At 36.6% G+C, this 19,395-nt stretch overlaps 2 pseudogenes; both read right to left on the bottom strand.

Moving 5' to 3' along the window:
* Nucleotides 1-5,476: 5,476 nt before the first annotated feature.
* On the bottom strand, nt 5,477-6,453 carry LOC100667454 (olfactory receptor 4P4-like; annotated as a pseudogene).
* A 9,344-nt stretch (nt 6,454-15,797) lies between these two features.
* Nucleotides 15,798-16,735, bottom strand: LOC100663110 (olfactory receptor 4P4-like; annotated as a pseudogene).
* Nucleotides 16,736-19,395: the final 2,660 nt, after the last annotated feature.

The raw sequence follows: 19,395 nt of genomic DNA, 5'->3' as shown, positions 1-19,395 counted from the left end.
ACATCCATCTTGGTCTTTTCTTTCTTTCCTGACTTTTCAATGTCCTTTTGCTTTCTTTGTTTATGATGTCCTTAATGTCATTCCACAACTTGTCTAGTCTTTAGTCATTAGTTTTAGATGTGCCAAATCTGTTCTTGAGATGATGTCTGAATTCAGGTGGGATATACTCAAGGTCATATTTTGGCTCTTGTGAACTTGCTCTGATTTTCTTCAGTTTCAGCTTGAACTTGCATATGAGAAATTGATGGTCTGTTCCACAGTCAGCCCCTGGTCTTGTTCTTACTGATGATATTGAGATTTTCCGTTGTCTCTTTCCACAGATGTAGTCGATTTGATTCCTCTGTATTCCATCTGGCGAGGTACATGTGTATAGTTGCTGTTTATGTTGGTGAGAGAAGGAAGGTATTTGCAATGAAGAAATTATTGGTCTTGCAAAATTCTATCATTGGATCTCTGATCTCCAGTATTGTTTCTATTACCAAGGCCATATTTTCCAACTACCATTCCTTCTTCTTTGTTTCCAACTTTCGTTTTCCAATCACCAGTAATTATCAATGCATCCTTATTGCATGTTTGATTAATTTCAGACTGCAGAAGCTGACAAAAATCTTCAATTTCTTCACCTTTGGCCTTAGTGGTTGGTGCATAAATTTGAATAATAGTCATATTAAGTAGTCTTCCTTGTAAGAGTATGGATATTATCCTATCACCGACAGCATTGTACTTCAGGATACATCTTGAAATGTTCTTTTTGATGATGAATGCAACACCATTCCTCTTCAAGTTGTCATTCCTGGCATAGCGGACTATGTGTTTGTCCAATTTAAAATGGCAAATACCAATCCATTTCAGCTCACTAATGCCTAGGATATTGATGTTTATGCGTTCCATTTCATTTTTGATGATTTCCAATTTTCCTAGATTTATACTTTGTACCTTCCAGGTTCTGATTATTAATGGATGTTTACATCTGTTTCTTCTCATTTAGAATCATGCCACATCAGCAAATGAAGGTCCCAAAAGCTTTAATCTATCCATGTCATTAAGGTTGATTCTACTTTGAGGAGGCAACTCTTCCCTGGTCGTCTTTTGAGTGCCTTTCAACTTGTGATGCTCATTTTCTGGTACTATATCAGACAATGTTCTGCTGCTATTCATAAGGTTTTCACTGGATAATTCTTTTCAGAAATAGACTCCTGGGTCCTTCTTCCCAATCTTTCTTAGTCTGGAAGCTCAGCTCCATGGGTGACCCTCCTGGTATCTGAAAACTGGTGGGATAGCTTTCAGCATCACAGCAACAAGCAAGCCCCCACAGTACAACAAACTGACAGACACATTGGGCTTTTTATAAGAGATAAAAGGAAAGGGAAGCAAGCAGAGAGTGGGGACTTCATGCCACCAAGAATGCAGTGCCAGGAGCTGGGCACGTCCTTTGGATCCAGTGTTCCTGTGTGGAGAAGGTCCCAGACCAAGGGAAGACTGGACTGATGGTGAGGACCTTCCTCCATAGCTGACAGAGAAAGCCTTCCCCTGAAGCTAACACCCGAATCTGGGCTTGTAGCCTACCAAACTGCAAGAGAATAAATTTCTTTTTGTTAAAGCCATCAACTTGTGGTATTTCTGCTATAAGCAGCACTAAATGACTAAGACAATACCTATAAATAAAAATAATGAATCCACATTTTAGACATTTTAGAAAACGCAGATAACCATAACTCAAAACATATTATTCCAAATATTGCAAATTAAAGGTAACACTTTGACACTTTATATTGTCAGGGATTTTTTTTTTTCCTTAGGCATGACTTTTATTTAACATATTTTATAATATACAAAATTATATAAACATTCATATATGTATGTATGTATAGACAGATTGATAGATGATAAATGCATAAGTAGATGGATAGATAGAGTCATGGATTGAATTATGTCCCCCATAAGATATGTGTCAACTTGGTTAGGTCACGATTCCCAGTATTGTGTGGTTGTCCTCCATTTTGTGATTGTAATTTTATGTTAGGAGCATTAGTGTGGGATTGTAACACCACCCTTTCTCAGGTCACCTTCCTAATTCAAGGTGAGGGAGTTTCCCTGGGGTGTGGACTGCACCACCTTTCATCTCTCAAGAGGTAAAAGGAAAGGGAAGCAAGCAGAGAGTTGGGGACTTCATACAAAGAAAGTAGCACCTGAACAGAGCACATCCTTTGGACCAGAGTTCCCTGCTCCTGAGAATCTCCATTGACCAGGGGTAGATTGTGGATAAGAACTTCCCTCCAGAATCAACAAAGAGAGAAAGAGAAAGCTTTCCCCTGGAGCTGACACCCTGAATGTGGACTTGTAACCTACTAGACTATGAGAGAAAAAATTTCTCTTTGTTAAAGCCGTCCACTTGTGGTATTTCTGGCATGCCAGCACTAGATAACTAAGACAGGTAGATACATAGATAGATACATAGATAGTTGTTTTTAGTTGGCGGCTAGTCAACTCCAACTCATTAAGACCTTATGTACAAAAGAATGAAACTTTTTTTGTCATCATTAGTATACTTGGTACCAATATTGTGGCTATTGTGTCAATCCACCTCATTGAGTGTTTCATGCGTTTACACCGACACTCTGTCAAACTTGATGTCTTTCTCTAGTGATTGATCTTTCCTGATAAATTGTCCAAAGTAAGCAAGAAAAAGTTTCCCGATCCTCACTCCTAAGGAGCATTCTTGTTGGTTGTATTTCTTCTAAAATTGTTTTGTTTGCAGTCCATTGAATATTATAGTCTTCACCAACACCACAATTCAAACTTATCAACATTCTTCTGTCTTCATTTTTCATTATTCCATTTCCTCATACATATTACCAAAAAAAAAAAAAAACCCATTGCCATTGAGTCTCACTCATAGTGACCCTATAGGACAGAGTAGAAATTCTCCTTAGGGTTTCCAAGGAGTGCTTGGTGGATTCAACTACCAACAATTTGGTTAGCAGTGCAGCTCTTAACCACCTCGCCACCAGGGTTTCCTCATGGTATTAGGCAATTGAAAATACCAGGCTTGGGTCAGGCACACCTTAGCCACCAGAGTGACATCTTTCCTTTTAATACTTTAAAATAGTATTTTGTGACTGATTTGCCCAACACAATGCATCGCTGATTTTTTGACTGCTGCTACCATGGAGTCGCTGGGTGGCACAAATTGTTAAATGTTTGACTACTCTTGAAAATAATCAAAACTCATCAAAATTTGAACCTAAGGTTTATTCTGAGGAGTTATCCTATATGCCCACAAAGAGGTCATTTTGATTCTAGCAAAAGTAAGTGACTCAAAGAAGTTAGGCTTAATGAGGCTTATAAAGAGAAGAGTAGGAATACTGATAAGTTGATATCAGTTTACTTCTGGTCTGGCTGCTAATAATTTGGCCTCCCACCCAGCTTCAGCCAACAAACTTTTTGAGATTTGTTTTAGGAGGTAATGGATTGTTGACTCTTCTCATCTAGCAGGATAAGAGAAATTTATATTGGTGTAGAGAAGTTTCTGTCAGGCTTTTTTATGGTCAATATTTTGTCTCATGAATAAGAAAAACTTTAAATCCAACTGTTTCATTCTGTTGTGCATAGAGTCGCTATGAGTCAGAACTGACTCGACGGCACCTAACAACAACAACAACAAAGATGTGTTATTACTTTTCCTCTTCAATATTACTAATGGAAAGGTTGGCAGCTTGAACCCAACTAGAAACACATTGGAAGAAAGACCTAGTGACCTGTTTCTGAAAGGTCACAGTCTTGAAAACCCTATGGCATATAGCTCTTGGGACCCCTAAGAGTCAAAAAATAATTTGATGGCAACAGATTTGGCTTTTGGTTTTGTCTTCCATGGACATTGATTGTGGATCCAGGTAGAGTGAAATCACTGACAAGCTCAATTTCTTCTTCATTTATCATGATGTTGTTGATTGATCCAGTTGTGATGATTTTTGTTTTCTTCACATTCATGTACACAAACACATATAAATATTATACATATTATATATATATATATATATATATATATAATCTCTGTATAATCCTGTTATCACTCTGGTATATTTCCTTCCAACAGTTTTCCATATGTTTAATATGGTTGCAATCGCCACTTCCCACCAGCAGTGGGATCCCCCATACTCTTAAAAAAAAAAAAATTAGACTTCTGTAAAAACCAAAATCTAAAATTCCATCATGAGGGTCTGCTTTCTAGGGCCACTTCTGATATTAAATATCTAAACTTGGGCTTCCTAAGAAACAGAGACTGAGCAAAACCTTATTAGCTAAAAGTCAGAAGTGAGATAAAATGAAAATAAGACAGGGAAGATAAGAATGTGAATTATCTAACTGGTTACTCTTTGGCATCAAAGGCAAATATTTCTTCCACTCACTGGATTATCGTCCCAGAAAGGCATATAAAATATTGTGTCTCAGGCATTCCACTTGGAAGGAGGAAGAGAGAATGTCCCATGGTCCAATGTCCATTGATCAGCATTGTCTCTTCAACCCTTAAATCCCCTCACATCTAGATTGCACATGCAGGGGCTGACCAGAGCACCTTACCTGTGTTAAAAGAGATGTGATGCAAGTGACAGGTAAGGTGCTGGGATTCTTCATTTTTATTAATTGTGTTGAAATTCACCTAACATAAAATTAATCATATGAAAACACACAAATCAGTGGTATTTTATATGCACAGTGCTGTACAATATACATTTATTTATATTTTATATTTGTTTATATATTATTTTTCCTTTCTTCTTTCCTCTTTTTCCATTATTTTATACAGTGTTACATTTTGTAATCAGTTTTACAATCTAATCACTATGTTACAGATTATTTAGATGGCGTTATAACCTGAATACAACCAACCTTGAAATTAACATTGTCCAGGCATGTTCACCAAGGCTTTTGGGATATTGTGTCTGCCTTTATGGGGGAGAGGATGAGAATAACTTTGTAGAAGCATCTTGTCAGGTGAAGAAGAAAGACCTTGTTGACTTTTTTTTTCTTTTTCCTTTATGTGTGTTCAATCATGTTTATGAAGGCTGAGAACCTAAAGGGAATAAATGTTCCACTAATTATTGGCCTAAACTCAAAAATACATCATTTCATCAACTGATTGATGATGCTGGGACTGAGACTATTAAAACTATATTTCTCCTTTACCAGTTGGGTTCCTATTTCTGTCAATAGGGGCTCACTAGAATGAAGTTAAAAATTAAAACAAAGGGGGAAGAGGTTTAATTGTAAAGTAAAAATAAAATGTCAAAGTATGGAGAACTTGAGGCATGTATATGAGGAGAATAGAGTAAGAATCAACACAAAATATATATCGAAATTGTCCAAACAAGAAGAGATTTGGGAAAATGCTCAAGATACGGATCCATCTTTTGCATACTCTTGGATATTCTTCGTATATCATTGTACCTCAATTTAAGGCTCAGTGGTGAACTCTAAAGTGAAATTCAAAGTGCCTTTCATGCAAACTACTTTCTTTCCATAAACAATTGATCGTACCACATCTTTTTCATGGCCTTCTTCATCTCCATATTTCTCAGCATGCACATCAGAGGGTTGAACATGGGAGCACTGACGGCGTAGAAAAGAGCAAGCACTTTATCTTCTGGAAAAGTTACAGTCGGTCTAATGTAAACCAAGAGGACAGGCACAAAGAACAGGACTACAACTGTTATGTGAGAACTGCAAGTTGAAAGAGCTTTGGTACAGCTTTTGGCAGGGTAAGCCCTGATGGTAAATAATATCAGAACAAAAGACACCATCAGAATCACAAAGGTCACCAAAGCAATCAGACCTGAATTGACAATTACCAATAGACCAACGCTGTGTGTATTAGTGCAGGCCAATTTCAGCAAAGGATACACATCAGGGAGGTAGTGATCTCACTGGGGCCATAGAAAGGTAAGAAGATAGTGAGAAGAAACTGACTGGCAGAGTGTATAAATCCCCCAGTACAACAAGCTATGATGATCGCGTTACACCTTTGCTTGCTCATAATGACAGTGTAGTGCAGGGGCTTACAGATGGCCACGTAGTGGTCATAGGACATCCCTGTGAGGATGAAGATCTCAATACTTCCAAGAAGTGAATGATAAAAAGTTGTGCTATGTAATTATTGCAGGAAATGATCTTCCTTTCTGCCAGTAAATCAGTCATTAGTGTGGGTGTCACTGTGGACATGTAGCAAAGGTCAGAGACAGAGAGGTAATTAAGGAAGAAATACATGGGTAGGTCAATTAGCTGACTGCATGTGACAGAAATCATTATCAGCAAATTTCCTAACCAAATAGCAATGTAACAAAATAAGAATAATACAAAGCAGAGAATTTCAATGCTCTTGTTTTGGGAAAGGCTCAAGAGAATAAACACAGTGACATTAATTTGGATAAAAATATAGTAACTTAATCTATGAAATATCAGAAGTAAGGATGGGATTTAAAATTAAATTGATAAGAAAATACAGCTTCAAAATTAGGACAGAAGGTATATCACAAATTTTAAGGAAACAGGATGAGAATTAGTGATGAACTTTGAGACTTAAAATTATATAAAGGCAATCGGATGATTTGGTTATCAATTTTATGTTGTTTTTCCAAACTATCAAGAAGCCCTGAACAACACCAACTACAAAGGCTAAATTTTTACAGATTGATCCTGTTGGTTTAATATGATATTTGAAGACTGATGAAGAGATTCAAACTGTCTTTATATATTGTACATAGAAGTTTTGATTACATTGCATTCTATTTAGAATGAAGGGATTTGACTAGCAGATCTCAAAGTTTACTTCCTGGTCAAAATGATTTTAAGATCATAAAATTTTATTTTCTATATGGTTGCTAAATTTATAGGACTGTGCTATTGAGAACTGTTAGAAAACTAATTTAGTAACAATAACATTTAGATAATAACTGAAACATTAATGCCTCTATAATTTATAAAACAATTGTTATTTGTTGATTCTTTTGAGCTTCACAACCATTTTTGACAAAGTCTTGGCAGTTTTGGACTAAGGAGTACTGGTGGCAGAACAGTTAAGTGCTCAACTGCTAACTAAATTTTCAATGCAATGATAATAGAAGCATAAAACTTTTGAATATATATGTATATATATATGTGTATTCTTTCACAGTTAATTTTATAGAGTTTATCCAGTTTCAAAAATATCCATGGATGGAAGCACATCTCCCAGAAAAAAACGAGGTGGTACTTCCCTGAATAAAAGCAAGTGGGAGGTTTTATAGAAAGCAAAGGGCAGGGAGAAAGGAAGAAACAAAAAAGTAAAAACAAAGAGCAAAACAAACCACTTCTAATATGTTTTGACATGTCAGTAGGTTATACAGAACAAAATGTAAAGAACCCTTAACATTTAAATTTATCTATTTAGCAAAGTCTGTTTAATGTCTCAAGTAAAACTTCTGAGCAAGCAGACAAATCAAAGCATGTATGCCAGCAGAAATCTTTCTATTCATACCAATGAAGCCGGAGGTGATAAGATGTTTAAAAAGGGGGACTTGAGGTGGAACCATCCAAGCCTCTTTAAGGCTTTCACTCTTTGCAGAGCCTTTTTGATCCAGCAAGTCTGGAGCTGAAACACAAATTTAACAAAACAGATGAATTTATTTCCATGGTGTAATCTTATGATTTAGAATTAGCTGTAGGCAAGCCATTGAGAAGGAAGTCTTTTTAGCATACCTCCGATTTTACTGTATAACTATTTCCTCACCTATAAATAAAAATCCTCTTTTAAATTTTAAAATAATAATTAAAATATTTGTTTGGATGGTTATTAAAGTAATGGCTTGTTCATTTGAATGAACATAAAACCATTATTTTAATCATGTGCTCAGAAATTAAAAAAAAAAAAAAACTGAATTATTTTCCCTCTATCTCTCCCCTGATAATAAAATTTTTTCCCCCTATCTCTCCCCTGATAATAAAATTTTTTTTTTATCTCTCCCCTGATAATAAAATTTGAGAATTATGGCTCATACATGAAATTAAGCCTCTGCAGAAACTAAGGTTGCTAGTGTACTCAAAAACAATCATTCCATTTGGATGTATTGATAGAAAATTAATACCCAAACTAATTAAATGCACTCTGACATTCTAACCAAAGAATTCTGCATGTATCTCCAATGTTCTCTAATTCCAAGGCTACAGATTTGGCTTTGTTTTTCTTCTTGGCAGTTCTTCCTTTTTGTACCACCTTCCCCATAGACCAATGAGTGATTCACCATATGTAAACTTCCGCCCGTATTTCTAGCTCCCTAATAGCAACAACAATTTTGGACTAAGGAGTCCTGGTGGCACAATGGTTAAGTGCTCAACTGCTAACTGAAAGTTTAGCTGTTCGAGCCCATCAGCCACTCTTCAGGAGAAAAGACCTGGCGATCTGCTCCTCTAAAGACGACAACCTTGAAAAGAAACCTTGTGGGACAGTTCTACTCTGTCCTACAGGGTTGCTATGAGTCCAAATCAAATCAACTGCACGCAACAGCAAGAACAGTTTTAGACTGGTTGCTAATTTTAACTCAGCCATCAATTTTAAGTGTGAGCTCTACAAGTGACTCCATTTTATTCGACAATATTTCTTCACCTGTCCTGTAGAGATACAATTCTCTTTTAACTAAATCAGTAAATCAATTCTGAGTTTCAAATTTAAAAATAGATGAAGGAAAACTTCAAAAAGAATAAAATGTTATGCAAGTAACTATGGTATTATATTCAGTTTGATGCACATATAACACTAATAACACTTTAAAAGCCACTGCCTCTGAGTCCATTCTAACTCCTGGTCACCCTATAGGACAAAGTAGAAGTGCCCCATAGATTTTCCAAGGTTGATTCTTTATGGAAACAGACTGCCACATCTTTCTCCCATGGAGCAGCTGGTGGGTTTGAACCTCTGATATTTATGGTAGCAGCCGAGTACTTAACCACTGCACCACAAAGGCTCCTTCCTAATCCCTTTGAAAAAACAAACAAGCAAACCCTTGACATTGAGTCAATTCTGACTCATTGCAACCCTATAGGATAGAACTGCCACATATGTTTCCAAGGAACTGCTGGTGGCTTCAAACTGCCAACCTCTTGGTTAACAGCTGAGCTCTTAACCACCGTCCAACCAGGGCTCCACCAGAGAGGTAAAATATAGTAGAGACTTTCCTGGGTTAAGTGCATACAGAATACCTAAATAGCATTTATCAAACCAGATCTTGAAAGCAGAAATTTCTGAGTTCAGAGCCTGAGTTCATAACCAAAAAGATATAGGAAGGAAAATTTGATGTTAAAACACCCACTTTTTCATAATTACCTAATTCTTTCATGCAAAACCAGATAACCTCCTAGATTATCTGCATGAAGCCATTTCAGCCATCCTAATTTTAATATATGGCTAGTAATTGGATAATAAGTTAAACCCAAATTTGAAGATAAAAAAATGATAGATAACATGTGTTGTCATTGTTGTTAGGTGCCATCAAGTCTGTTCCAACTCGTAGTGACCCTACAGGACAGAGTAGAATTGCCCCATACAGTTTCCAAGGAGTGGCTGGTGGATCTGAACTGTGAACGTTCAGGTAGCAGCCGAGCTTTAACGGCTACACCACCAGGGCTTCCCGACACCTGCAGCCCACTTGTATAGAGTAAGACAGTTACAGCTCACATGTCTGAATCGAAAGTGCTGAATCTCCTCGTTCTCTCAAACACGAGGGATGCTATCACAGACACAAATAAACCAGTTGCCTTAGAATAGACTCAGACTCACGACGAATCCACGTTTTTCGAAGCAGAATTGTGCTCCATAGGGTTTTCAGTGGCTGATTTTTCAGAAGGAGATCACCAGGCCTTTCTTTCAGGGTGCCTCTGGGTGGATTCAAACTTCCAACCTTTTTGCTAGCAGCCGAGAGTGTTAACTGTTTGCATTGCCCATGAACTCCACAATAATTTTATAAAGTATGCATTATCAGTAGACTTATATACTTATATTCCTAAAAAGGACACTGACCGTATAGACATTAAGTAAGCAGCCCAAAGTTCTAGAGCTAATAAGAGGTAGTCAAGATTTAAACCAGCAAATACCTCACGTGGCAAGACACTTAGCAAAATGTGATATACTTAGCACAGTGAAGATTCAGAGTGTAATCTATAAATGTTTGATACTATTAATATTTGAAAGGGAAGAATCACTCCCTCAAGACTTTCCATCTTCAATTCATACCAAACTCTATAAATACTTATAATGGGTGATCTTACATTCTTCAAGGGCACATAGACTGTTTTATACTGCTCCTTGAAATATTGGCAAATGCTTGGACAAATTTCGTTTTGAATTTTGGCTTTACGTCTTCCTAACCTGTGTGACTTCCATATGCAATGTATTCTCTAAGACCACCGCACTGCTGATATGTACACTGGGGATAACAATATCTACGCTCCCAAAATCTTGTGAGAATTAACTAGATAAAGGGTACCCAAGTGTCACCCAGAACATGGTAGGGGTTCAACAAGTAACTATTTTCATGTCTTTTACGTCTGTTATATCCCTCATTAAATGCATGCTACCTATAATCAGTAAATATTTGTTCAATGAAGAAATTTAAAGATTGAAAACAGTATATGTTACATGTAAGATATTAAATGAGTAAAACCATTATCATCATAATCATAATTATGAAAGAAAGTAAATAGAGATGAGGTAAACACAGACTCTGGTTTTGAAATACTTCTATCTAATTTTTAGTGAGCTCCTTCTGGTTTTTGGTTAAGTTTTATTTGATGTTTTGTTTGAGGGGGAGGAGGAAGGGTGATCCTGGTAGTGGTTGTTGCAGGGAGCTTATTTGTCTTTTCAGTTTAGATTCTCTTATTTTCTTGGTAACTTGTCAATCATGTTTTTTTCTTAATCGATACTCTGTTGACTTTCTTTAAGAAGTCCTTATAACGTTTTCTTCTCTTTTGAAATTTCCTACTCAGTGCAGAATCATTTCCCTGTCAATGACTGACTGCTTCTCCTTTAGAAACACCACATTACACCCACAGTGGACAGCAACTTGCATTTATTGCTGTTTTAATCTCGAAAGAAATTAGTCTATAAAATTCAGAGAGGATGCCTATATTTAACTTTAATTGCCAGTCAGTCTGTTATTTAAAATATGGATTCAAAACTACATTGAACAGATATCACACACTTAAGTGGGAAAAAGGGAAGGGAGGGGAAATAATGCACCCCAGGTTCTTCTGCTTCAGTTGTTGTGGCTCTGTTCTGAGCTTTCTTTCCCTTGCTATCTCTCTTTCCTCAGTGACATGCTGGCCATTCTCCTGCTGCGCTGATTATTTCCTTTAAGCTTCTCGAATTCACATTTCCCTCAACATAGTCCTTCCACTATTCTTGGGGGAAGGGGGACTTGCACCTTTATGGGGACAACAGACACATGTTATTGGACAAAATGTTCCCAGAAACAACAGGAAGTCATGTATTCAGAACAACAGTTCAAAGGCAAGAGGAATAATAATAATTTGCCCATCCAAACAAGTCAAATCACAATCTCTATTTGCATCACTAAAATGATTCTAAGATATTCAGGCTACATGACTAACTAAATCCTAAACTCATTGCTGTCCAGTCAATTCCGTCTCATAGCGGTCCTATAGGAGAGAGTAGAACTGCTCCATAGGGTTCCCAAGGAACAGCCGGTGGATTCAAGCCACTGACCTTTTGGTTAGCAGCCCGGCTTTTAACCACCAAGTCATCAGGGCTCCAAACTAAATATTAAGTCCAAATTCTAAACCTACATTTCTTCTTATTTTAGGGCATTAAGAATCCTGTGCATATTGTTTGGATTTATCTTCCCAAGTACTCAACTCACCAGGTGGGTTTCTTTTAGATCCACATTATCAGACCCACTGCACAGCTGGGAAAGAATCTGGATTATAAAGTGTATGCTGGCCAGTTAACTCAGCTGCATGTAATTTAGCAGCCTCAATCATTAGACATTCCCCTCTAGGTGACAATGGCTGAATCCTCTTGCTCTTTATATGTAGAGTTGTGATGAAAACAAATTTGAAGGGTTTTTGCTTTAAGGGAGGGGCCCTGGTGATACAGTGGTTGATGTGCTCAGCTGCTAACCAAAAGCTTAGTGGTTCAAACCCAATAGCCACTCTTCGGAAAAAGATGTGGAAGTCTTCATCCATAAAGATTACAGACTTGGAAACTCTATGAGGCAGCTTTACTCTGTCCTATAGGGCCGTTATGAGTTGGAATTGACTAGAAGGCAATGGGTTTGGTTTGGTTAGGTTGCTTTTTGAGCCCCATTTTATTTCTATATAAATTGACAATATTAATGATACAAAACTACATTCTTGCATTTTCTTTGGGTTCCCTTGGGGAGTTTTGGTCGGAAATCTACTTATCACATTATGTACAAGTGATGCGCTTTATCCATGTGCCATCATGTTACGTTTTTTATTCTACATGTAATTGTCACTTTGTTGTTCCTTTTCTTTACGTTAAAAGGAAAGAAAAATTTCCACAGAAAGAATGTTGCTAAAGAAAAAGTATTATTATTATTTTTTTTTGCCCCTTGGCCATATTCCCTGTCAGCTAGGATGGTTACTGAATTCATAACTCGATCCTATACATCAGGATAAGCTAATATGTGTAGGTTTTTTTTTTTTTTTTCCAAATGAAAAGGCATAGCCATTCATCTGGTAGCTCTGTTAATATATCTATTAATTTTCTTATCCCGTCATTCCACATTTTCGATGTTTCTGATGTAATAAACACTATAACCAAAATATAAACCATCACTAAAAAAAAATATTTATATATATATAAACCATCACTAGGTCCTTAAAATCTTTGCCCCCGCCTATAACTACATGGGAAAGCTGAACTTTAAGGTATTAAAGTAATGGCTTGTTCATCTGAATAAACACAAAATCATTATTTTAATCATGTGCATAGAAATTAAAAAAAAAAAATCTGAATTAGCTTCCCCCATCCCTCCCCTGAGAATAAAACAAGAGAATTACGGCTTACACACAAAATTAAGCCTGTGCAGAAGCTAAGGTTGCTAGTGTACTCACAGACAAAGCCAATCATTCTGTCTGTATTTATGGATAGAAAATTAATATCTCCACTAATTAAATGTGTTCTGATGTTCTATCAATTTTGCTGAATAAATGTATGAATCTCCAGTTTTCTCCATTTCCAAGGCCACAAATGAGATTTTATTTCCCTTCTTGGTTCTTCCTGTTCATGTCACCTTCCCCATAGATCAGTGAATGATTCACCATGTTTCAACTTCCATCTATATTTCTAGCTCCTTAATACCAAGAATGGCACTGGGTTAAGAACGGCACTGGGTTAAGAATGGCACTGGGTTACTGGGTTGTAATACCAAGAAGACTTTTAGACTAAGGGGGCCTAGGGGCACTGTTAGCTCATTACATGGTTGGAGAATGTAGTTATGATTTCTATCACCTGCAGCCAGCTAACTAACCAGCCCATGTACTTCTTCCTTAGTTACCTTGCTGTCTCAGATCTTTTCTACACTTTCATTGTGACAGTTAAACTACTGAGTGATTTACTGACAGAAAGGAAGCCCATTTCTTATAAAAACTGCATGACACAACTTTTGACCACATACTTCTTTGGGAGGTACTGAGATTTTCATCCTCACAGGGATGGCCTATGACCTGTATGTTGCCATCTGCAAACCACTGCACTATGCTATTGTCATGAACAGGCAAAGATGTAACTCAATTCTCACAGCATCATGTGCTGGTGGACTCCTGATCCCCTTGGTCTATTCTTTCTGCAGCCCCAATCAAATAGATCACTGTTTCTGTAATGTCTATCCTTTGTTGAAATTGGCCTGCACTGATACAGAAAGAAGTGGTTTCTTAGTCATTGCCAAATGTGGCACGATGGGATTGGTGGTCTTCATGGTTTTGATCCTCCTACATTATGATAACGTCTAATTTCAGAGCATATTCTGCAGAGAGCTGCAGCAAAGCACCTTTTACTTGTAGTTCTCACATCACTGTAGTGATTGTTTCTTTTACCTGTCATCTTTATTTATTAGACTGCAACAGCTTCACCAGAAGATAAAATGGTTATGCTTTTTTACACAATTATCATCCCCATGCTCGACTCTCTTATCTACATGCTTAGAAACATGGAGATGAAAATGTCATAAGGAAAGGTGATGCAACCAAATGTTTGTGGATGGGAAGAAAAAAAATTGAAAGGCATTGGAGGACAAAACGAGATGTAAATGAATATATTCTTAGGACAATTCCACTCTGTGAGTCCCTTTGCAAATGAGAATATGAGCCAGACAATGTAAAAACCAAGCCTCGAACAATAGTTTGCCATCACTGGAGCTCATCTTTTAGTTCCTTTCCTGATTTATTTCCCTTTTTTATTTGTATTTTTCATTAGATTTTAAGTTCCATGAGGGTAGGGGTCATGTCACGGTATCTCACTGCTGTTTCCTTAGTAACAAGCATAGTTTATAGAATATGTTAAAAACTTAATAAATATTTGTTGAATTAATATATGAATATCTTATGAAATATCTTTGGTTTTCATATACTTTTAATCATCCTGTTTTAGTGACCCATTTGGGAATTAAGCACCACCATGTTGTTGATATTTATTCCTCCTCACTTATTTTCTTACTTCAGTGAAGTTAGTCAAGGCAATTAAATTTAAATTTTTAAGTAAAATATTTTCCTTTATTATCTAAATTCCAGTTGAAGAAATTGTAAAATATTTGGCAAAATATAGAGAACCCATTTGGTAATGAGGATCTGTGAGCTCCACTTTCTCATACAGAGCTGTAAAATATTATTGTTTTTTGTTGTTTTTTCTTTACTTGACTACTTAACTGCCTCTCTAGTTTTCAGCTTCATGGTAAGAAAAAATTGAATCCTCCAAGTTTACTCATCAGTAAAATAAAAAAATAATTAGATCATCATTTCAAACTAGAGATTACGTAGCTTTTTGTTAGGAGGAAAAGATTCTCCCAAATATCCTGTACTGATTGAAATAAGTTATTACAATGTTACATTACGAGATGACTTAAACATGAATGAACATAGGTTGCAAAACTTTTATGCTTATAATTCTTATATTATGAAAAATATATTTAAAGGATAAAGTAAATGCAAGTGAGATATTTTTATTAAAAATATTTTTGAATATTATTTAAAAAAAAATTATTTTACAAAAGTTAATTTGCAAATTTAACAATGATAAAAATATTTAAAAAACGATTTTATGTAGCTTCTTTTCTAAGCACAATACTTATTTTATCATCAAAGTTATGTTAGAAAAACACTTTCAATTTTTCTATATAGTTATTATTTCTTACAATATTTTATTGTTTAGACCCCACATTTTTATTTTTTTAGCCTTTTTGCAGTGAATATGGAAAAAAATGTGTTGAGTGAAAAAAAAAATGTTCTAAATTTCTGATATTCCTTTTTTGAAGGGAAATGCAGACAGAATAAGAGGCCATATAACCATCAACAAAACTGGTGACTTTGAGTTAATTCTGACACATACTGACCCTATAGGGCAGAGTAGAACTGCCCCATCAGCTTTCCAAGCCTGTAATCTTTATGGAATCAGACTGCCACATCTTCTTCCCATGGAGTGGCTTATGGGTACAAACCACCGACCTATTATTGTTTACCAGCCTAACATTTAACTCACTTGGAAAGTGTGTAATGGGGAGTATATGTAGCCTTCAGGCCAATTGCCTTCCAATCAAAAATAGATTCTGACACCAAACTTTCCTCAATGCATTCTTCATCTCCATGTTTCTCAGAGTGTAGATCAGAGGGTTGAACATGGGGGCAATGATGGTGTAGAAAAGAGCAAACAATTTATCTCCTGGAAAAGTGGAGGCTGGTCTAATGTAAATAAACGGGACAGGCACAAAGAATAGAACCACAACTGTTATGTGAGAACTGCACGTGGAAAGAGCTTTGCTGTGGCTTTCAGCTGGGTAAACCCTGATGGTGTACAAAATGAAGAAATAGGACAGCATCAAGACAACAAAATTCACCAAACCCATCATGCCTGAATTGGCAACAACCAGGATCCCGACGCTGTATGTGTCAGTGCAGGCCAGTTTCAGCAAAGGATAGACATCGCAGAAGTAGTGATCTATCTCATTGGGGCCACAGAAAGGTAGACTGATAGTGAGGAGACATTGCATAAAGGAATGCAGAAATGCCCCAGTACAGCAAGCAAAGACCAATATGTAACACCTCCTCCTGCTCATGATGACAGTGTAGTGCAGGGGCTTGCAGATAGCCACGTAGCGGTCATAGGCCATCACTGTGAGGATTAAGACCTCAGTCCCCCAAAGAAATGCATAGCAAAAAGCTGTGCCATGCAGCTAATATAAGAGATCGTGTTCCTTTCTTCCAGTAAGCCCATGACCAGCTTGGGCGTCACCGTTGAGGTATAACACAAGTCTGAGAGAGCAAGGTAATTAAGAAAGAAGTACATGGGTTGACCTATTAGCTGACTGCAAGTGATGGAAAAGATTATGAGCAAGTTTCCCATCCAAACAGCTATGTAACAAAATAAGAATAATAGAAAGCACAAACTTTTAATTTTCTTGTTCTGAGAAAGTCCCAACAGAATAAATTCAGTGACATTATTGATATTTTCCATAGCCTAATGCAGTCAATTCTTAGAAGATGTAACTGGAAAAAAAACGACAAGTTACCATCAGAAGTATTGATTTGGCATGGCTTGAATCAGAATGAGTGTTGTAGAAATAAATCAAGTTATTCCATCAGCTATCCTATACTATATTTAAAGTCATTCATTCTAAACTATGTATTAGTGGACTTATCATATAATTTACTATTATAATCATGTCATTTTTGAGAGTTAAAAAGAACGATAGTAACAGCTACAATAGCTCAAGTTATAAATTAAGATTTACAGTCACCCAATGTATGGGATGCAAAAGTGAGCACAGGTAGAATGCATTTCTCGTTCTCTTATAGCTTGTCGTCTTGTTAGGCTGGAAGAGAGCCAGTATGATGTGCGCTAGTGTAAGTTCAAATCCAGTCTTTATTTAAAATTTTGATATTCCATTGATTGTGTATTTTTGCATTATTTTATAAAAATATTTCATTAAAACATTATTTATCTGGATTATTGAGTTGTTTACATCCAAGGTAAGTACCTCATTTAAGGCATGCAAACTCTGGCCCTACGTTAAAAGGTTGGCATATATTAACAGCGTTATGGAGAGTAAATAAAATCTGATAGCATTTGAAGCCTAAGTGGCTCTGATAGCTCTTCTATTCTTGGAATTATTCTTGGAACTGTTAGGTTAGTTCTTCCTGTAACTCATCTTTTCTTGTCCAAAACATCAAAGCAGATATGAATTTTTCCCCACAGCTTCCAAGTTTTCTGCTGTTGCTAGTACCAGCTCTCCATGGAAGTAAGCCCTTCTTTTTCTCGTACCATTCACCTGTTTTCTCACCCGCTCATTAAATGTATTCCACGTTAGTGTCCAGGATCCTCTGATGTTAAGGTGCCCAAACCAACAACACTTCATGCTTTTAATTACCTGCTGTATGTTTCGCACATAAAGAGTAACGAAGGAGAAAGTGAGCAATGAATCGCCACTTCAGTGCATCCCTCAATTTTTTTGACTTGTGCCTCTTTTTCTTTGTAGTTATCTTTTCTCCTTTACCTAAAATGGAAGTCAATCACTTCACTCGTCTGTCAACTCCTTCTATTTTTCCTCAGATTAACCCCATATAAGGTTACGAATGCTATCATTAATTAGTTCCTTAGTGAATTTCCCAATGTTATATCAAAAAAAAAAAAAATTTGCTTTATTTTTTTTAATGTTTGAGGAAGCTCAAAAGAAAAAAATGCACATTCCAAAAGGATTAATATCAGCTTATTTATAAGGAAAAATATAATTTATATAATCTAGATATACAAATATATGCATGTCAAACTTAATTTCTTTTGTCTGGATGCAAAATTACTTCCTTTAGGTTGGATGGATTTTCACTTACCAGGGGATTAGTTCATAGATAAATTCATTTAGCTCTGAGTCAAAGGCAGCACTCAGAGCTTAGGATGCAGTCAGAATAAATGCTTACCTTCCATGGTAAAGATTGATAATTTTCTCCATCCAATCAACTCCTGTTGGTCCTGGGTTTAGTCCTTCACTGTATTCCCTGAAGAGAGGAATGTTCTCTCTAGATTTCTGAAACTAATAGGAAATAAAGTCATCGTAGGTATTTACATGGAAAAAAATTTTTTTTTTCCTGTTGAAAAGTTGTATCCATTTTGGTCTCGGGTAGAAATTACACGTAAGTTTGCTGTTTAACTTCCAAGTGCAATTTAAAGTGAATAACTGAGACATAGTTTTTCTATTCCTCACTCTCTTTTTTTTTTTTTTTTTTCCATGAGATGAGAGCTCTCCCTAAAGAAATGTTGGCCAAATGTGCTGCTGAAAATGGTTTCATGCCCTACAAGCTCTAAAACCATAGTTATGTCAAGTAAAATAATTATTTATACTTTGTGGATTTTGATCACAATCCAATTGTCCATATTCTTTTAGTGTTGATAGACCATAAACAAATGCTTTAAGTTGTAACTAATTCTGAGGAACCAGTTGGGAGCGAGGTCTGAGCAGAAACAAAATGAAAAATACTATAGAAGTCTTAGAGCAGGGAAATTGGACCCAGGTTTTAAATTTCTGTTTGGCTCACAATAAGGTGTTTGAAAATGGGTGGAATACTTCCTGTGTGTTATTTCAAGTCCAAATGGCCCCACATCTTACTCCAGTCTTTGCAGTGGCAACCAGTTCTATGCCAGTGCAAATTATAGCTCTTCTGCTTGCTCACTCTGGCTCAGGAAGCTCCTGTTGATGTCCTTGGTTTGTCTGAGAGCAGCGTAGGATGCTGCAGGCACCCACAAGACACCTGTGGAAGTACAACCCAGATGTGGGGAAGTAAGAGCCTGCTGAGCCACACTTGACCTGTGAGGATAACGGGATCTGATAAATAAAGGCATCTCCTCTCTGTTCCCAGGCAGATATTCTGAGATGAATTTCATAAGGCTCCTGGAAGGTCTCTCAGAAAAGACGTCAGTCACCAAGAGCATGGCCAACAATATGACTCTTCTTCATATTGGCTCTTTCTTTCCTTGCTTTATTCCTCCTATCACACATTCCTGCCACCTGGAATTACTTCCCAAATAAACCACTTGTAAAAAAAAAAAAAAAAAAAAATTACGTAAGCATTGCTTCAGGCTCTGATTCTAGGGAAACCAAGACTACTACAAAAGGAATTGTT

Source organism: Loxodonta africana, chromosome 7 (assembly GCF_030014295.1).
Source record: "Loxodonta africana isolate mLoxAfr1 chromosome 7, mLoxAfr1.hap2, whole genome shotgun sequence".
NCBI classification, from domain to species: domain Eukaryota; kingdom Metazoa; phylum Chordata; class Mammalia; order Proboscidea; family Elephantidae; genus Loxodonta; species Loxodonta africana.
The sequence above is the reverse complement of the archived record's forward strand: the minus strand, read 5'-3'. Positions and strand labels throughout refer to the sequence as shown.